This window comes from Mustela nivalis (genome assembly GCF_964662115.1).
Source record: "Mustela nivalis genome assembly, chromosome: 19".
NCBI classification, from domain to species: Eukaryota; Metazoa; Chordata; class Mammalia; order Carnivora; family Mustelidae; genus Mustela; species Mustela nivalis.
In genome coordinates, this window is record NC_139038.1 from 42,428,928 (window position 1) to 42,448,185 (window position 19,258).

Below are 19,258 nucleotides of genomic sequence, written 5' to 3' on the forward strand. Positions count from 1 at the left end.
CAGGTGTCCCGTACTGGTCCAGGACGCTATGGCACTTGTGTGCACACAGTGGTGAGGTTCACGTCCTCATGGTCAGTGACTCTGTGATTGCAGTGGGTGGGGGAGCTCTCAAGAGCCTGAAGTGTGTAGGGACACGGTGGTCAGAATGGCGGCCACCACGCTCAGGCCCCTTCCCAGCGGTGCAAACGGCCAGCTTCCCAGACAAGGGGTCTCCTTTCTGGACCACGCAGGGTCTCTGTGGCTGGTGAGCAGCCAACTGGGGGACACGGGAAGGCAGCTCAGGGGCTCCCACGGTGCTGCCTGCGCACAGTGAGCCCCTGCCTGCATCAACGGCCTCTCTGCCTCCCTGGGACCTCGTGATCCCAGAACCAGTGCAGCAGGACAATGTGGGACGGACCCGTCTATGAGCTCGCCTGTGTCAACACGTTCGTCCACGTCCCACTGATGCACCATATGCCTCAGGCCAGGCGGCGGCTCCTTGTTCAGGAGGGTAACCTTTATCTGATCCCCTGGGCTGGAGCCCTGGGCTCTGCCATCTAAGGGCAGAAGCTGCTGTGAGACAGGTTAATGCTCGGACAGAAAGGCGCTTTGTGAGGGCATAGCGTCCTCACCAGAGAGCCAAGCCTTGTTCTAAAGGAATGGCCAGGGGGCACCTGGGTGGCTCAGTGGGTTAAAGCCTCTGCCTTTGGCTCAGGTCATGATCCCAGGGTCCTGGAATGGAGCCCCGCGTCAGGCTCTCTGCTCGGCGGGGAGCCTGCTTCCCTCTCCCTCTCTGCCTGTCTCTCTGCCTACTTGTGATCTCTGTCTGTCAAATAAAGAAAATCTTAAAAACAAACAAAAAAAAGATTTTAAAGGAACGGCCAGGGCAGGGCCCCAAGAGCTTCCCAGGGGTATGACCTTGGTATGGGACTTCCCCTCCTCGTGCCTCAGTGTCCCCACCTGACCGAGGGCCCCAGCAGCACATGCTCGTGGGTTGAATGCTGAATATGGTGACTGGGTCGACACCAGTCTAGCAAGCGAGTCAGAGGCTGGTGCAGGGGGGCGGTCATTGGCTCAGCCCTGCACTTGGGCAGAAGCGGGCGAGCAGGAGGAAGGAATGTGAGCCCTTTTTCATCTCAGTGACGATAATCGAGGTGGTTGGCTGGGAAAATCTGCCTTCCCCACACCCCAAGGCCAGCTCCTCCAACACCTGAGACCTCAGGGGAAGACGGGCCAAGGACCCAGCAATCAGGTGACTCTGCACCAGAACCCTCCACCCGTGAGGCCTGAGGGTCAAGCCATCTCTACCTCGCACGCGCCCATCTAGCTCCCAGTCAGCGCCAAGCTCCCCTGTCAGCTGCTGGCACGTTTCCCTTTCCTGACTGACCCCAGACAGAACCACTCAGGCCCCTGGAGGTGGAGGGGATGTCTGCCGCCGATTAATGTCTCCAACATGCACCTGGTTCTCGAGCAAAGCTCTGTGAGCAGTGTGGCAATGGAGGGTTCTAGAAGGGCAGGCAAAGCACCAAGGCTACCAGTGAGTCTGAACAGACTTTGTTTTCTAGAACGAGGTCAAAGCTCGCTCCTGCCACTCTGCTGCTTTAAAGAAAACCACACATCCCTGCGATAGTCATGTGGCACCTGGAACATGACAGCTGCAGCACACGGAACGGCACACCGCCGGAGTGGGACAGGCCCGTGCCGTCACCCGCTCAGACTGAGAACCAGCTCCGTGGTTTGTGTCTAAGAAGGAATCCACGAGCCTTCAGCCACCCCTGTGGGACATCAGTCGTGGGGTTCTGGACGCTGCCAGGTGCACAGCCCCTTCCCTGCGAGCCCCCAGCGAGGCGGCCACGCGCCCGGGCGAGCACCTCTGGACCCAGAGGCAGGTGCCCGAAGGGAGCTCCCTCTGCACCAAGAAAGCAAGATAGAGAAGTTTCTTGGTTTGTCTGTCTTGCTTGATACTCAGACTCCAGCTCCTCCCCTTCATTTGGGCAAGTCACTGAGTCCCGTGTATCCAGGGCCCATCAGCAGACGACGGGATAAGCCATCGCGGTGCGTCCATACACAACAACAGGGCTCCGACGAGCACGCGGGACACCAAGCAACGACCCGGGGGACTCTTGACATGGTGCCGTTGAGCACCGGGAGACAAAGTTACACCCGTGTGCCACCCCCACTTGTGCACAATGGTAGGAAAGGCTCAGTAGCTCTCAGAAACCGGAAACAGACCGCATCGTTGGAGAGATGGGGCAGGACGGGACCGGGGCTTCTCTGCTCATGGAAATTCACAGAACTCTGCCCTTGGCTACTAGTGACGGCGTGTCAGCCATGCCTCCACAGAATCACGCACAAGGGGGGATGAGGAGACAGTGTGCCCCCGCACTCCTGCCTAGGAATCGAATGGGGAACCCTCTAGCAGGTACGTGGTAGAGCCTGGTATGCAGCTGGCGCTCACTAATGCGTATGTCCCTTTGCTGTGGTAGCACGGCCCAGAGCCTGCCCGCCATGGGATGACACAGTGCCCAGGGCGCCCTGTGTGTGGGACCTCCGGGCAGGCCCCATCCGCGGGGTATGGGGGCGACCCACACGGAATGGGCTCGTTTCTGGCTACAGGGATGCTCTCCAGCCCGAGTGGCCACAGGCACGACGTGCTCTTGGCAGCTACAGGCTGGCCCTTTCTGCCGGCCCTACACCAGTCCCTCAGTAAGCCTCTGAACTAGTCCAAGACAGAGCTGGAGAGCAGCCGTCTCATGTGGAAGGACGCTGGTGACAGGTAACCCGGGGGTGAGTGTGGGGACATGGTCATGTTTTATCTTAACTTCTGAACACTGAGCAACATCCCCAGAAAGCGTGCACTAGAACCTGCAGAAATGGCTGACATGGAGTGGCGACGCAGCCTGGGGTCCTGTGGCGTGGCCCAGCCCCCAGGGGATGCACCACGCTCAGGGTCAGGATGAGGGCTTGGTCACACAAGAGTTCTTCCCAGTTTCTCTCCTCCATCTTGGAAAGGGAAGCAGGCTCGTGGTGACGTGTGTGGGAAGCCTGGCGAGGGGCAGCTTACCTGGGGAGATGAAGAAGGTCCTCCACAGCTTCTTGTCCCTCGTCACATCCCGGATCTCCTTCGTCATGTTGACCATCCTGCCGGCCACGGGCGGGACCCGGCGGAAGTCCAGGATCCTGGCAGGAAAGGGACGGGGAGAGGGTCTCACCTCCATGCCCCGGCCAGCTCTGGGCTGGTGAGGAATGAAAACCCCTTTCTCTGCGTTCCAAGGTGGGGTCCCTCATCCCCTGGACTCCAGGAACTGACCCTGGAGCCAGGCCCATGACTGCCCCTGGAGGGTGCACAGCTCTGGGCAGGCAGGGGGGCTGCTGAGAGGCTCACGACACGGCCAACCACCACCCCCTGCCCAGCTCCCCAGCAGTGAGAGGCGGTGTGGACCCCGAAAGGGCATTCACATGTGGCTTGGTAGGGCTATTCTAGGAGACGGGTGATGGGGGGTGGGGGATGCGGGTGCTAGACTCGTGTCCCTCGGTCTCACATGGCCCCAGGGCTGACATCCTGAAACACCCTGCCTTAAAACACCCAGCACTCGTACTCCTCCCCCCCTCCCTGGTGGGCCATGCCCGCCCAGGTCACTGGCTGCTCTGGGTCCTCTCCCGCCTGGCACTGTCCCTGGTGTGGGGTACAAGCATGACTCTCTGGGTTAGGCCATCACAGGACAGACCCGCCTCTGCGCTACAGGGCAATGGTTACCAGCACGGCCTGCCTCAGTTTCTACTCTGCACAACGGGGTAATGACAGGACCCTCCCGGCCGGGTGTTGGGGGGACCCCCCCCCCCACGTACGGTGCTCAGACCCAGGACGCAGGCGGGAGGACTCACCTGTCCAGGTGGAAGGCAGCGATCTCCGCGTTGTGCCTCTCATAGTCCGAGAAATAAAAGAAGTCAGGGGGCGTCTCCTGCTCCCTCGTTTGCCTAGAGAAAACCGGACGAAACAAAAGGTTGATCACTGTCAAAACCCTCCAGCAGGCAGGTTCTGGTGGCTTGTGCCGCCAGCGAAAACAGGCTGTCATGCTTCCAAGAGTGCTGTGAGCCCGCTATCCAAGTCATCCTTGAAGACCAATCTGTATAAACACACAGATTGTGTTTACGACACCCTACTGAGTGCTCTTGGGGCCGCTGACACCTGTCGCCTCTGCAGGTGCCAACAGCATAGAGGGAGGGGATGCGTGTCCCCCACACCAGCTTGAAATCAGCCAGCGAGGAAGTATCTGGACCCCGGGATGGGGATGGGCCAACTCTTCCGGCCAGGCTTTCCCTTAGGAAGGAGCAGGCTACTGAACACTGTGCAGCCCCCCACCCACCAGGTCTCCACCGCCAGCCAGATGCAGGCTCTCCAGGAAGGCAGAGGCTGAAGGCAGCCCCTGGCTCCCGAACCCAGGGAGCTGGGGCAGCCAGGAACCACCTCACACAGAATGAGGGGACTTTCCTGGGGCGTGAGCTGGGGGCCAGGTTCAGGCTGCACAGAGGCTCCCTCAGCCCACTCTCAGCCATCCAGCAGTCCACCTGCCCAGACAGCCCCCCCTGCGAGGGTGCGAGGGAGGCTCTCTTGGGGCCACTTCTGAGCCCTACAGGAGGTGATCCATTTTCCAAAGTTCCATCAGGGCCCTGGCTGGTTAGGACTGCAGTCAGCTCCCTCTGCCCCTGCCCCTTCCCCTTTCCCTGAGCTTGAGGGAGCACCACCTGCTGTCTCCTGCTCTCCCACACCCACTGCCTTTGCTCGACTGTTCTACCTTCCTGGAACCATCTTTCCCTCGTGTCTCCCAGTGGATAAGTCAGCATTCCCAACTGTGTGTCTCACCTGCCCAGGGACTTGTAGCACAAAAGGAGTCCTCAGAGAGGTTGGAGTTTGGGTAACATGCATACTGGAGCACCTTCTGGGGCCTCAACAGTGCCCAGTAGCACTGTAAAGACCTTGACAAGGCCTGCAGCTATATACTGACTACAGTAACCCATTTTCTTCGAACCACATTATCACACTGAACTTTCGAGAACTGCTGGTTGGCCCCATTTCCGGCTCCTGCTCAAAGGCAATCGCTTTCATACTACTTTTCCTGATGCCACAGCAAAGATGTCCAGGCTCATCCTGGACCCTCCTGGACTGGCAAGCAGACAGGAAGGCTCTGTCTAGAGCAACGCTGTGCTCCAGTCCGCGATGGCCCACCACAAACCCAGAGCCTGGTCCCAGCCGCTGCCCCACGACTCTGTAGCACGTTGCGGGTGGGGGGCGGTGAGCACAGCCGAGTCTCCTCAGGCTGGCTCTGTGTGCAGCCCTGGCACGACCCACGACCTCCCTGCCTCCAGGTCTCCCCCTCAGGAGACAAATGAACTCTAGGACCCCCTTGAGTCTGACATCTGTGCCCCACAGTGAGCTGCAGACAGCCCCTCCCCCAGGATTAACACATAGCCCTCTGCCCTGGCCACCGGACAGGGCTCTCTGGAAGGGGGACTATCATTCTGTAAACACAGGTACTTAGCAGACACCCGAGCAGCAAGGACCCATGATGACAACAAGTGCTGGACCTCAGCAATCCGGGGATGTGCAAAATCGTGTCAGGGCAAACACGCTCCTGGCACAAAATCCAGGTGTGTTCTGTGCCCCCGCCTGCACTTGTGGGGGCAGTGTCCACAGGAGGCACTTTCTAGGCTGGGCCATGGATACAGCTCAGCCTCGAGCTGGTAAGGATTTACCAAATGCCAGGGATCCTCCCTGCTCTGCAAACACAGGATGGGGACAACCAAGGGCCAAGGGCCTCACATGGGATGCAGCCCGCAAGATGGGGACTTGAATGATGCCCACTCAGGCCCTGCGGCTGGCCTTGCTGGGCAGCACAGACCTCCCCACCTTGTGGGCTCAGCGATCCTCGTGGACCTCCCCACCTTGCGGGTACTGTCCTGCGGGGCTGAGCCTGCTTCTTGATGCGGCCTCTGTCCCTGGCCCCTGCCCAGCACTGTCCAAGCACGTTCCGTGGGGATGGGCATGTTCTCCATCTCACCAGTCCACATGTGGCCACAAGGGACTCGAAAGGTGCCCGAGTGTGTGCTCCGTTCTGACTGAACACAAAGAGGCCAGCCTGGCTCTGGCTGCTGTCCCGGGCAGGCAGCTCGAGTGGATGAGGCCTCTCTAGTGCCTCTGTCCCTCTGTGTGTGTCTGTCATCACCTGAGTAGGACACTGGGCCCAGATCCTTCTCTGCTGGCCTGTCTCTCTGCTTCACCTCTCCAGGGCCATGCGCATGCACTTGACCCCGGGGGTCCCTGGCCTGATGTGGCTCTGCCTGCTCTGCAGGTTGGACATCCCTCCCTCCACCTTCTCAGTCAGAAGGCCACCTGTGGCCACCGCCTCCAGGAAGGCCCTCTGGAATAGTTCTGTCCTTTCAGAGGCCTCTCCCTACCTGTGCCTGTGTGGCCCCACAGGGCACCGCGCATCCACATCCCCTCTCCCCCAGCTGCCCCACAGAAGAGGCGTGTCCCCAGGCCCAGCTCAATACCCGAATGGGGGAGTGGGAACAGCTGCTTCTTGGGGCTCTGTAGGCAGAGGTCCACTGCCAGCCGTCAGCGTGGGGACACACACACTAGTAACTAGGGTCCTCAGGCCCAGTCGGGCACACACCGGTAGGGGCCCCAAAGCCTTGTCCTCGTATGTGGGCCACTGAGACCCAGGGAGCAGCGGGCTTAGTGATGACGCTGAGGGTCACTGTGGGTGGGGCCTGCTGCAGACCAATGTGCACATGTGCACACACGTGCACACACACGTGTGGGCCCCCTCACCGGCGCAGGCTGTCAGAAGGGTCTCAGAGAGAACTAGGACCCTGTCCACTGCCTTTTCTCTGGCACAGCCAGCCTCCCATGAAGAAGCCTCTGGGGGCGGGAAGCAATCTTTTCATTTCCTTGTGGGGGAAGAGACTCCAGGCTCAAGCTGGAGGAACGGGACTGGTCCATCCCCCCGCCCCCTGCCCCTCTCCTGGCCTAGAGGCAGGCAGGCCTTTGGGGGCAGCCCCACTGCACACTCCGTGGCCGGACCTCGGCTCCTGAATGCTCAGTCCCACGGCCTCCTAGCCAGATCAGCCTGCCAAGGGCCCGTGCAGGAGGGAAGCAGAGGAAGCAGCCCCAAGGGGGCGGGGGTGGGGGAAGCAGGCAGCCCCAGGGTGCTGGCCAGGCTCACCCCAACACACGTCTCATCTCCCCATCTCCTTGGTGCCTACTCCCTACGCCGACTATTGCCACCAGACACCTCCTGGCCCCCTCCTCGGCTCTGCCCTCCTCTCTCCTCACCCCTGCCGCCTCCAGCATCAACAAACCTCTCCCAGACCCAGCACTCAGGACTTCTCCATCTCTGCACCTTTGCCTGTGCGGGGCTCTGCGCCTGGGCTTGCTTCCCCCATGCTCCCCAAGATCGGCCTCAGCCCCACGGGCTTTCCCGGGCAGCCCGGCAAGGCTTCCCCGGCTGGGGCCTTCTGCGGAAGAACAGGGCACTGCTACCTTAGATTACGGTCTGCAGGGCCTGGGGCAGGAGGGCTGAGCCGCGTGCCTGCTTCAGAACAGGCGGACGATAAACAAAGGAACAGGTAGAGGAAGAACAGGGAATGGACACAAATCGGTCTGCGGCCCCGAGCTCTCCCACCCGCACGTCTTCAGTTTCTACCTTCATCACCACCACCAGCACCACGTGCAGTGGCGTTAGCTGTGAGGCTAAAGAGGAAGCACTTCTATTTGCCAACTCTGGCTTTTGCTTCCTTTTCCCTCACGCCAGCCCCCCACTCCGATCAGGTCACACACCTGGAAAGCAGGTGGCTCTGGGCCCTGCCACTCCGGGAAGAGCCAAGCCCAGAGGCTCTGTGACCAGGTTCCAGAACAGTTTCTGGTGTCCTCACATCTCCCACCTCAGGGCTTTCCAGCGACCTCGACCTCTGCGTTCCAGCTGTTCACACCAGGAGCAGCTCTGTCTTCTGCCCCGAGGCCACACAGGCCTCGGCTTGGCCGTCTTAGCTTCCCAATGCCCCTCCCCAGAACGACCCGGAAGGGTGGAGAAGTGGAGATGAAGTGCTCTTTGTCTGTGCGCTCAGGGCTCATCTCCCCTCCTAGAGGCTCCGAGGTGCTCCCGGGGCCTCTGTGTTCTTTGGGCGCGTCTCCAGATGTGTGACACGCCTGTGAGTGGCTTTAAGGCTCCTTCAGGCTGTGAGCAACTTGGGCAGGGGCCCCGCTTAATCAGTGCTGGTAAGGATGGAGCAGGGAACTCAGGAGACACCTGAAGGGGAGGGTGGGCTCCAGTGTGGGCCTCCCGCTTGCTTGTTGCAAACACGGTGCCTGTGGGCCGGAGCAAAGGGCTAGGTCAGCCCCATGCAGACCCGGCTCCCCAAGGCCACCGGGGGTGCTGAGGGACTGTGCTCAGCCCCCACCCTCAGCTTCCCCAGCCTGGGAGGGGGTTCTGTGCTCTGGGCGTGGCCAGCGGACCCCGCTCCTGTCCTCAGAGTGGTCAGGACTCCCACACACGGGGGAGCTTGAAGTAGGAACAATGGCCAGAAGAGGCCCAGGACGGGCAGGTGGGGTGCTCAGGGAGGACGAGGCTGGCTCCCTGCTGGTCTTCCTGCTGAGTGTCCATGCCCAGATCAACAAGGGGAGTGGAAATCTGCCAGCTCTGCACCCCCGGCGACAGAAGGAGGCGCACAGGATCCACCCAGCTGGTTGCCACCTGCATGTTCGGGTGCCGAGACATGGGCCATCAGCAGGACTCCTGCAGGGAGCCCCGACCAGCCAGAGAGGAGAACTTGGGGGATCTGAGAGCTGGGGGCATGGGGCAGGGGGCACGGGGACTCTTCTCTGGCCCGGGCCACGGAGCAGGGGACAGCATGGGGGCATCTGTGTGGAGTGGGGACCAGGAGGAGATGGGACATGGTGCCCTCGGTGGCGAGGTCCGCCCGCTTCCTGCCACATCCCGGGCGGTGCTGGAGAGCTGAAGGGGCTGCGGCCGACTGGCCTTTTAGGGAAAACCCTTTGGAAAAGTACTGAGCACGCTGCACGGGCGGGAGACTGCACTCAGCTGAACCCAGTTACCGGGCAGCCTCTCCTTCCTCCAGGTGTCATGGAGGAAGCCAGACTCGGTGCAGGGCAGATGAAGGGCGTGGCCTGCCTGGGGCACCGGGCTTCTTCCTGGAGTGTGGGGCATGGAAATGTGGAAAGAAGATGCTATCAGACACCCCGGGGTTGGCTAGGCACCCAGAGCATGTGCCTGCCCTGGCGAGGGGTGGGGAGACCGGGCTGAGGACGAGCGTTTCCTAGAACACTGGGTACCTGGGAGCACAGAGCCAGCAAGTTGCCGTCCTTTCCTGCGGACTGAGAGGGCTGGGGGGCGGGCGGCGGCCTCTCCAACGGGCCCAGGGGCAGGAGAAGCCTCCCCGTGTGGTCACCCTCCTGGGGGTCACTGCCCCCATACACGGAGCAGTCAGAACCTGGGAGCCACCCACCACCCCGACAGCTGCTGAGGTCAGAGTGAGCCCCCCACCCCCGCACCGCCCCAGCCCTGGGCAGGCCTAAACAGCGGGGAAATGGAAAAGTGTACACTCACTTTCTTCGGAAAACAGCGGCTAAGGAATCAGGCACAAACCACAGCCAAGCGCACGGTTTCAGGGAAAAGCCTTGGCAGCAGTGATGGAGGGTCAGGGTGGAAAGACGGGCAGAGCCTGGTGAATTCCGGAGGCCTGGATCCCGGGAAGGTCTCAGTCCTGCTCTCTAGGAAGTTCCTAAAACCTCACACCTCCACCCAGGCAGACAAGCGTACTGGGTCGCACAGGCCACGAGAAAGCAGGCAGTGGAGGCAGCCCCCAGGGGTACTCAGAGCATCCTATTCCAGGCCTGCTAAACCTGTCAAGGAGCTGCTCAGGGCCAGTTTTGGGGGCCTCCCAGACTTCCACATTCCTTCTCTTCCCGTCTCCAGAGCTGACCACACCCAAACTCCGTCCCTTTGCTGGAAAGGAAGCACCATAAAGCTGATCATGCATTTTTATACTTAAGTGAGAATGACTGCTATGTTGGACTCTCCCAGGAAATCTCTGGTCTGAATTTCCTTAAAGGGCAGAAGGAATTTTGCAGATGGAATTATGTCTGGGATCTAGAGATGGGGAGACGATCCTGTACTGTCTGGGGTGGAGGGTGGGTAATGTCATCTGGAGGGTTCTTATAAGAAGGAAGCAGAGGGAGGTCTCATGGCTGAAGAGGCCACAGCGGTGGCTTCGAAGAGAGGCTCTGGGAGACACGCTGTTTCCTCCCCTCCTCCAGCTTCAAGAGGCTGCCTAAGGCCTTCCTTTGCAATGAAACACATGATCTCCCGGAGCCTCCAGAAGGAACACAGCTGGCAGATCCCGTTGAGATTTCTGACCTCCGAGCCTGCGGGAGGACGGTTCAGGTGGCTTCACACCCCTGCATTTGCAGTAACCTGCCACAGAAGCACAGGGAACTGATACGGAGCCGCTGGCAGCCCTGAAGCAGCAGGAAGGACATGGGATTTAGCAATCTTGGAACAGTTATGAAATCCGGTCCGTTTCCTCAGATTTGGTCATGCCATCCCCGCGATATTTCTGAGACTTTGAGGAACTGACGCAGAACATTTGGGGAGAAGGTGCCTCTCTTTTCCCAGAAGCCAAAGAGAGGTGGAATCTAGTAAGTAGCACCCCCACCCCAGGCTCCCATCCCTGTCCCCATTTTAATGACAAGGAAGTCTGAGGTCAGCCAAGGGGAAAAGGCAGGTGCAGAATCACACAGGTAGAAATGGCCAGTGCTGGGTTCTTTCTTAAGGGATTCCCCCTCCCAAGGTCAGACACGGCTCCAGCTCTGGGTACTGGGACGGGCCCAGGGACTCGGAGCCAGTCAGGTGCCCAGCTTCTTGGGGACTTGGGGAGGCTGTGTGCAGGCTTGGAGGTCTGGCTGCAGGAACAGTCCCCCGGGCCCCAGAAAGGTCCTGGCTCCCAACAGCTGTGACTTCCACGCTCAAGTTCGTCCTCAACACAGCAGAACCCCTCCCTTCCTCCTTTACAAGCAGGCTCCCCACCCCCGCCCAGTTCCCCCGTCACTATTAACATCTCAGTGTTCTTTAAGTTGTGGGAAAACAGAAAGCTTGGGCTTGGTTAAAAATAGAGGAAATTGGCAGCTTTTTACCGAAGCCTGCGGGGGAGGCAAAGCCAACCGTATCCAGCTCCTACTATGATCTAAGCTGTGTGTGCGGAGTCACTCCCTCCACCTTCATGACAGCCTGCGAAGTGTCCCCGTCCCCCCCCCCCAGATCGCAGTCAGTCAGAGAGGTCTCAGCCTGCAAGCGGGAGGCCTGGTTCAGGCTGTGCACTCGGGTCCACGGGCCTGAATCAGCCCCATGGCGCCCCAGAAAGGCTCTGATGTGGGAGGCTGCGTGGAGTGTGGGCTGGGCCCCATTCTCTCCACTGATGCCTGAGAACAGCTGGTGGAGAGGGGTCGGCAAGCCCTGCATGCCCTCTCCAGGCTGGCCGGAAGCAGGTGCGCCCCCAGCCCCCTTGGAGCAGCGTGGCAGGGGAGGCGGCTCAGGGGAGATTCCTCGGGGAGCAGCAAGGACCCATGGTCCTTCCCCCTTGCTGCTGCCGCTGCCACTACCACACCTCTGGGCTGACGGAGAGGGAAGGAGGCGTGCAGTCCTGGGAGGGGTGGGAGGGTGCTGAACGCTGGCCCAGTCAGTGGGTGCCACACGGCAAGCACGGGGACTGAGACCAGGCAAACCAGAGCCAGAACAGAAGCGACAGCCAACTGCCAGGTCGGACTCTGGGGAAGGGGCCCCTGGGGGACTGCTCGGGGCACAGACAGCTGTCACACAGCTGTTTCGGGCATCTTAGGCAGAGCTAGGGGCCCCCTGAGTTCCCTGCAGATGGGAAACTGAGGCCCAGACAGAGGAGGGCCACACCTAAACTTTGTGTGTATCAGGGAACAGCACTGCCCGTCAAACCCTGCAGGACAGAAGCAGAGAGAAGGGAACGCCCGGAAGGAGCTCCCAGGAAGCCCATCTGCAGGTGTCCGGGCAAGCACCCTCAGCGGGCAACACGTGTGTCCATGCTGGCACACACAGCAGGCAGCCACGGCTCCCTTGTGCCGGGCCCCCTGCTCACCAGGGCTCCCCACCAACACCCTCCCCAGATGAGGACCTAGTGTGGCTGCTTGGGTGATCCCCAACCCCCTGGACCTCCTGCCTAAGGGGATCCCATCCAGGGCATGTCCACAAGCACAACCCACCAGTGTCTCCTCCCTGATCACCAGGAACAACGTGGTTCACGTCACTCCTGCTCGCCCTGAGGGCACCCCACGGCGCCCCAACGCACCTAGGATCACGATTTCCCCCCTAACCTGCTGCCACCCAAGTCCCACTTCTACCATCTGTCCATTGTGATGAGAGTCGGCAGAACTTGAGGGAGCCTGTTTTGGTGCCCCAGGCCCTTTGCATGTAACTGTTATCCCTGGAATGCTCTGACCATTGACTATCTACTCTAAAGGACAGACTTGGCCCCACTCACAGGCTGAGGCAGGAGCTGGCCAGCTGCGGGTGTTGGGACAAATCCCTGCTCCCCTCTTACAAGGACACACAAGGCTACATTCAGGCTAACCCAGGTTCCTGGGACCAGGGTCCGATATCCTAGGGGCCCCGGTTCCCATTTCCAGGGATAACCTCGGGGAGGCAAAGCACCAGACAAGGTGAACGCTTTCCCTTTTCCTCCTGAACACAGCAGATCCCTGACTCACCAAATGAAGGCACAGAAGCAAAAATTAGCCTTTCCATCCTGGGTAATTTTCCCATCACTCACATAGCAGAAAACAACCACCTTGCCATCAAGGAGATATATTAAGCTGTTTAATATCAGGTTTTCGGCTGGCAGATGTTCTAGAAGGGGAGAGAGAGAGGCCTGTCCCTGGCAGCTACTTTAGCATGACCTTTCAGCCATGAGGCCCACTGAGTATTTCCTGCTAATTCTGGCCCCGTGTGGGTGTGGGGGGGTCTGTCTCTTTAGTAAAACACGCTCATCGTATTCAGATCCTCTGGCATACGTTCATCCACCCAGACTCTCTGGATCTGACCCATGTTGCTGGAGCTGCAGCAGCCTCTGTGGGGCTCTGTGGCAGCAAAGGGGGCATGGCCACTCCCCCCATCAGTGCTCACCACACCCGTGGCATATGCACACCAGAGAAACTTTGAGAGTGAGGGCCACAGAAAGGCCTAGAAGAGTGGGGAGGCCCTGGTAGAGTCGTCATGGGGCTGGGAGACGCTGTGTAACACACTCACATGCCCTCAGCCCTGGAAAGCACACCTGTTCCACAAGAATCTGGAGGTTGTGACGCTTACAACAAGAACCAAGGCCAGTCATGAAGACACGGGGTGCACCGGCCTCTGCGGGGCCTGTTGGAAACTGCTGCCGCGGCCCGTGAACACTGCCCCTGCTGCTCTCTTGGCAGCATTACCAGTACTGCTGGTAATGGTAGCCCACACAGGTCATCCCACGGGGGGGATGTGAGCATCGAGCAACCCGGAAGCAGCCCTCCTGCCTCAGCCTCCCTGTGAGAGGCTGCAGCCTCCCAACGGTCTCCCCTCAACAGTGGAGCCAAAACCACGAAGAAGCCCAAGGCAGCTGGAAAGTTCTACGAAGAGCCCATGCCCGTCCCAGGCCTTGTTTCCTTCCAGAATATTCCACGAGGAACCCACACCCAGCCCTAGGTTGCATACCCTCCAGTTGTGTGGACCCGCCCCAATCATCTCTCCTGAGGAGAGCTGGTTGACCACACTCCTGCATCCAGCCGTCTTCCTGCGACCGCCAAGCCCATCGCAGCTCCTTTATCTCTACTAATTCTCCTGGAGGAGATGGGAACCTCCCTTTCTGCATGGACAAGGGGAAGGAGGTGCCTGTGCTCATGGACCCCTGATAGTAGCAGGGATGGCTTCACCACATCCTGGCGTCGAGCATCTGCCTCAGATTCCCACAGTCCTGGGCTTCCAACCTGTCCTGCTGTCCTTCCTTTCGCCTGTGTGAATGATGTTCTCACCCCACCTGCTCCAGACTCCAGGCAGCCCCAATCCCAGACAGGACCCTCAGGGAAGACCCTGACAGGACGTCGGTCCCAAGGAAAGGGAGCAAGAGTCCCAGAAACACCCTGGACCCAAGATCATACCTTCGGTCACAAGTTACCAACTAGCAGTTGTATTCTGTGTGGCCTCCAAGGCATTTGGGATGCTTCTCAATTAGTTACCACCATTTTTGAAATTTGAAAGTTAAGCAGAAAAAGAGAGCCATTATTATGAAAAGAGAGCTTATCCTGAAAATTGCATATTAGGACAGATGGTCAAGATCTGGTGAACACAGGCAGCTGCCCCTTCCGGTGGAGTCCGTGCCTGGCAGATTGCCGGCCCCCTCCCCCCTGCCAGCAGGCTCACACAACTTGCATGGTCCTTGTGGGCACTTGAGGGTGCAACCCACACTTTAAATGCAATGAACTCCCTCTAGCCAGCACACAAATGGCTTTGTTGGCCCTCCCAGGAGATGGTGGAGCAACCTGGGCCCCAATGGGATACCCGAGCCCTGGCATCATCAGGATGGTCATCAAGAACGTGGATGCTGGGTGCCTGGGTGGCTCAGTGGGTTAAGCCTCTGCCTTCGGCTCAGGTCATCATCTCAGGGTCCTGGGATCGAGCCCCACATCAAGCTCTCTGCTCAGTAGGGAGCCTGTTTCTCTCTCTCTCTCTCTCTCTACTTGTAACCTCTCTGTCAAATAAATAAATAAAATCTTTAAAAAAAAAAAAAAAGGAAGAAGAAGAACATGGATGTTCCTCGTGAATTTTCTTGAGGTAGCCTGGCTTTCAAATACTCCTCCACCAGGAACAGATTTTCATGTGCCACTGAAGGCCTTAATTATTTTGGTAGCATGGTCTCTACTTTATGCAACAGGAAACTACAGTCGGTGGGGGGGTGGTGGTCAATCCAGCTCCTGCGAGTTTTATAAATAAAGCTTTACTGACAGCCATTGTTTGGCTGCTTCTGGGCTCGGAGAGCAGACCCAAGGAGCTGAGACACAGACCATATGGCCTACAAGACTTAAAATACCTATTGGCGGGCCTTTTATAGAAAAAGTCGCCTGATCCCTGAGCCATGCAGGAGAGGCCAAAGTCACCTTCTTTAGGAGCATTCTTTGGTGTCTGTATTTCGGTTCCTTGTTTACAACACTAAAGCTCACCGGGGTAGGAATGATCTGATGAGGGCTGGGAGAGGGAGGACTGGGGACACCAGGGAGAGGAGGGGCTGGGGGGCCAGACCCCTAGGTTGCTCACTTGCCTCGATGGGGAGAAAGCCCAGAGCAGTCCCCCACAGTTCAGCCCACAACACCTCTGGGAGGAAACGCTGCATTTTCCGCCAGAAACCTGGTGCTGCTCCCTCCAGCACAGACCCGTCTCGGCACCAGGCACCCCCGTCCCAACTGGTCCCCAGCACTTACTTCATGGGTTTGAACAGCGCCTGCCCATAATTCTGGAATGTCATGATGAGTTTGAGCTGCATGCCCCCCGACTTCATGGCTACAAGGGAGAGGGAAAGAGACACGGGGTCACTTGCTGCGTGCAGACTCCCCCCTCTGTGGGCAAGTGAGACCAGCTCCCACCCTGGTCCCACAGCCCCACCTGGACCTCTGGGTGTGGCTGAGGGCCCCCATACTGCCTGGAAAGTTTGGGGTTTCCTGCAATAATGCGGATACACACTCCCACCTGACATCAGATGCTGGGGCAGAATCTCTCAGATGGTCTGAGCCACGGCCAGAGGGCAGCTTCTGGGAAGGCTGGCCACGTACATGCACCCACCGGCAACACCTCCCCTGCCCAGACACCTGCATGACCTACTCACCCACCTGCCCCACCCCACACCACTGCTTGCCCAGTCTGAGTTTCTGGGGTTCTACAGGAAGCCTGAGTGGGGTTAGTCTGAGGAGACCGAAGGCCCCACTCATCACAGGGGGCTCCACATGGATGCTATGGGGGATGGAGGACTCCAAAAGCATCATGGTGGCTTCTCACCTGCCACGCCAGCTCAGAGGCTAAAGAATTCCTGAAAATGTCTGCTCTTCCCCCCAGAATGTGGCTCTCCTTTATGCTGATGGAGCTGAAGGAAGGAGCACACTCAAGGGTTTCCATGAACCGTGGGGTGAGAGGTTGGGCCTGGACTGTGGCCCCCTCAGGAGCCGAGCTGGCTCGCCTGCCGCACCTCCACATGGTGAGGGCTCCAGACCATGGGAAATGGGCCACACGGCCTGTTGCCTCCATGCCAGGCACCAGCTGTGCCACTGTTGCCAGAGGAACAAGGGACAGGCAAGGTATCCCCACCAGAGTCTGCGCCCGTGTGGCAGGACAGACTGTAAAGTGTAAACATGGAGATGACCTCAGGCTTCTGTGCAAGAGGGCAGCAGGCTTGAGGGGCCCTCGGAAAGGCCTCTCTGGGGAGGTGACACTTACGCCGCTCTCAGCGAGGACAGAGACTGGCCCGAACACACAGGATTTGAAGAAGGAGGGAGCCAGGCACATTCACAGCCTGAAGGAAGGTCCTGAGGTCCACCCAGCCCAGTGGGTAGGAAGGAAGTGGGTCCTTTCCACAGGGAGGGAGTGGTCGGCGCTGGGCAGCAGAACGGCCAGGAACCAGGCCCATGCCGTCCCCCACCACAGAGGGGGCTGGCTGCGAGGATGGAAGGTGGAAGCCGGGGGAAGGAGGCTAAGGCAGCCAGAGTGGACACCGGTGGCTTGGATGGCAGAGATGGGGGAAATGGAAAAACTAAAGAAATACCAGGGGGTCCAAGGAACCATGTGGGGGTAGGTGTGGGGTGTGGAGGGAAGAGAGGAACCTAGGTGGACTCCAGCCAGAGCAGTGACGGATGGGGAGGAACGTGCATGGAAGTGAAGATTGAGGCCAGGTGAGTAGCGATGAATGAGGGGCGCCATGCTGCGGGAGCCACATGGGGGTGGGTGCCTGCTCGGTGCCTGCTTGGCCCCCTTCATGGCGCCGTGGTGAATGTCAAGACACGTAAGGATAATGCATGACTTAATCTGTCAGTTCTACAGGTCGACCATACGCAGCTAGACCAAGCGGAGTTGGGGTAGGGGGACCATCACATTTGCCTCGAGCGGACTGCTACCACCAGCAAGCGGGTAATGCTCGTGAAGCATCTAGAATGGGGCATGGGGCGGGGCCCATGGCCTGTTCAAGACTGTCACGGGACTGCAAAGGAGGACCAGGCGTCCTGAGCTCCCTGAGCATCTTGGGTGGCTCTCGTGGCCTCTGGGAGGGCCAAGGCCCAGCCCCACTCCTGGGCTCCCAACCCAGCCACTTGCTCATTCCTTCCTCTGCAACGTCTGTGGCCGGGAGAGCCTGGCTGCCTTGGACGCGCCCTGGTCTCGGGGTCCAGCAGGTGGAGCTGAGGGCACCGGTGCCCTAGACCAGTATGTGACTTGGGTCTGTGGGAGGCTCTTGCAGCCTCAGAAAACAACCCCCAACCCCTGAAAAATTCCACTTTGTTCCAGAACACTGGAAATAAGGTAAAAAGGCGCAGCCCTTGGGAGGGGGGGATCCCACGGAGAAGTACAATGCACGGGGAATCCCATGGAGGGAATGCTACGTAGTCCTCATAACGGTACCAGAGACTCTCGAACGATGTGGCAAACTGCTCCTTATCTTATCATTAAGCAGAGCAGCTTAGGAAGCGTGTGTGCTGTGTGAGCTGCCTTTTCTGGAAGGTGTGTATGCAAGCACGTGAGAAAATCTGGATGCCCAATTAAGAAGCCCCAGCCCCAGCCCAGTGCTCACCCCCCACGGGCAGAACCACAGAGGGTTCTAATTTCCTTTTTTCCCTTATCTGTGCTTTCTAAATTTCAACAATGAACATTTATTACGTTTTTTAATAAGATGAAAACAGAAGTGATCATTAAGAAAATTAGTGGCCTGATTAAGCCCCATTCGATGTCCCCATTTCCATGTAATAACTGGGGTCACACATGTGCTGTCGGGGACAGCACATCAGCTCTCTCCAGGGCCTGCAATCCTGGTTTTCTTGAATAATAAATTATTATGCAAATCTGGTCGGTTGAGTCATTCTTGTTCTGGAAGCAGATCTGAGTGCCCTGCTGACCTGTGTTTTCTGCTGCATTACCAGTTCCTCTCCACAGACCAAGCAAGTAACTAGAAATTAATGGGCCTTAGCATCTGCAAAGGCCAGGCTTTTGCTAGTGGCCCTGGACACCACCTTTCTCTTGCCTGGGGACATGTGCCTTCCCACTCGGGGCCACTATTCACTCTGCTACGCTGGGGTTGACAACTTGGAGACATCTGGAAATCAGGTACGGGCAAAGCCCACATGCAAATGGCCAGCAGTCATGGCAAAGGCCAAGTGTTCCTCTGGGATGGGTTGGAGGCAGATGCCCCCACAGGTCTGTGCTTGGGGTGAATGTCCTGGCTCTGCTGTCACCAATGGGCCTGGGGAGAGGGTCAGGGCCAAGGGCCCCGGTGGCAGAGCCTGGACCCTAACCAGCCCTTGAGAAGGAGGGTGTGAGTTTGGGGTTTCTTCCTGAAGTCAGACTTGAGAAATCTGGCCTGCACCCGTGTCGGAGAGAGGCCGTGGAAGCGGAGGCCAACTTCTGGGAGAAGCCAGGTGTGCAGCAGGGGTCCCGTGTGAGAGCTGGTGGATGTTCCCTAACCTGGTTGGGTCTCCATGTTTCTCAGGGGACAGAGGCCTGTTGAAACATGGCTAACCTCTGCCCTGGGGGGCACCTGACTGAGCAGTGAGCCCACTGTGGGCTCGTGGACGCGCTAAGGCCTCCAGTGGCCACGTCCCCAGAAGACACTCACCCCAAACAAGCCCCATCAGCCAACTTTTCTCCATCTCCACGGCCCCACCCAAATCTGGGCCTCACTGTCCTCAAATCACCAGCACCCACGAGGGGCACCTAACTGGGGGTCTGGTTCCCTCAAGCCCCATGGAGGGCACCTGTCATATATGCTCTCCCCTCCCCTGCTTGCCTCCTGCAGGCACATCCCACCATCCAGACCACGGATGTCGGCTCTGTCTTTCCTGCTGTCCCTCCAGAGCCATATCTGCCAGCTACGCGTTCATATATGGTATCAATTAGCACGGACTACCGATCATTAATGACATGCACCAGTAGTTATACACGCTCACACATACTAACAGAAC

At 58.9% G+C, this 19,258-nt stretch overlaps 1 pseudogene across 1 annotated transcript in view; it reads right to left on the reverse strand.

Annotated features, from left to right (window-relative positions):
• LOC309854557 (extracellular serine/threonine protein kinase FAM20C-like) overlaps positions 1-19,258 on the reverse strand; it is a 36,136-nt pseudogene that overhangs the window by 9,440 nt on the left and 7,438 nt on the right. The window contains exons 3-5 of the transcript XR_014316614.1: positions 15,527-15,605; positions 3,865-3,957; positions 3,044-3,159 (exon numbers count right to left, since the gene is read on the reverse strand). The product of XR_014316614.1 is annotated as an extracellular serine/threonine protein kinase FAM20C-like (transcript). The remainder of the gene's footprint in view (positions 1-3,043; positions 3,160-3,864; positions 3,958-15,526; positions 15,606-19,258) is intronic.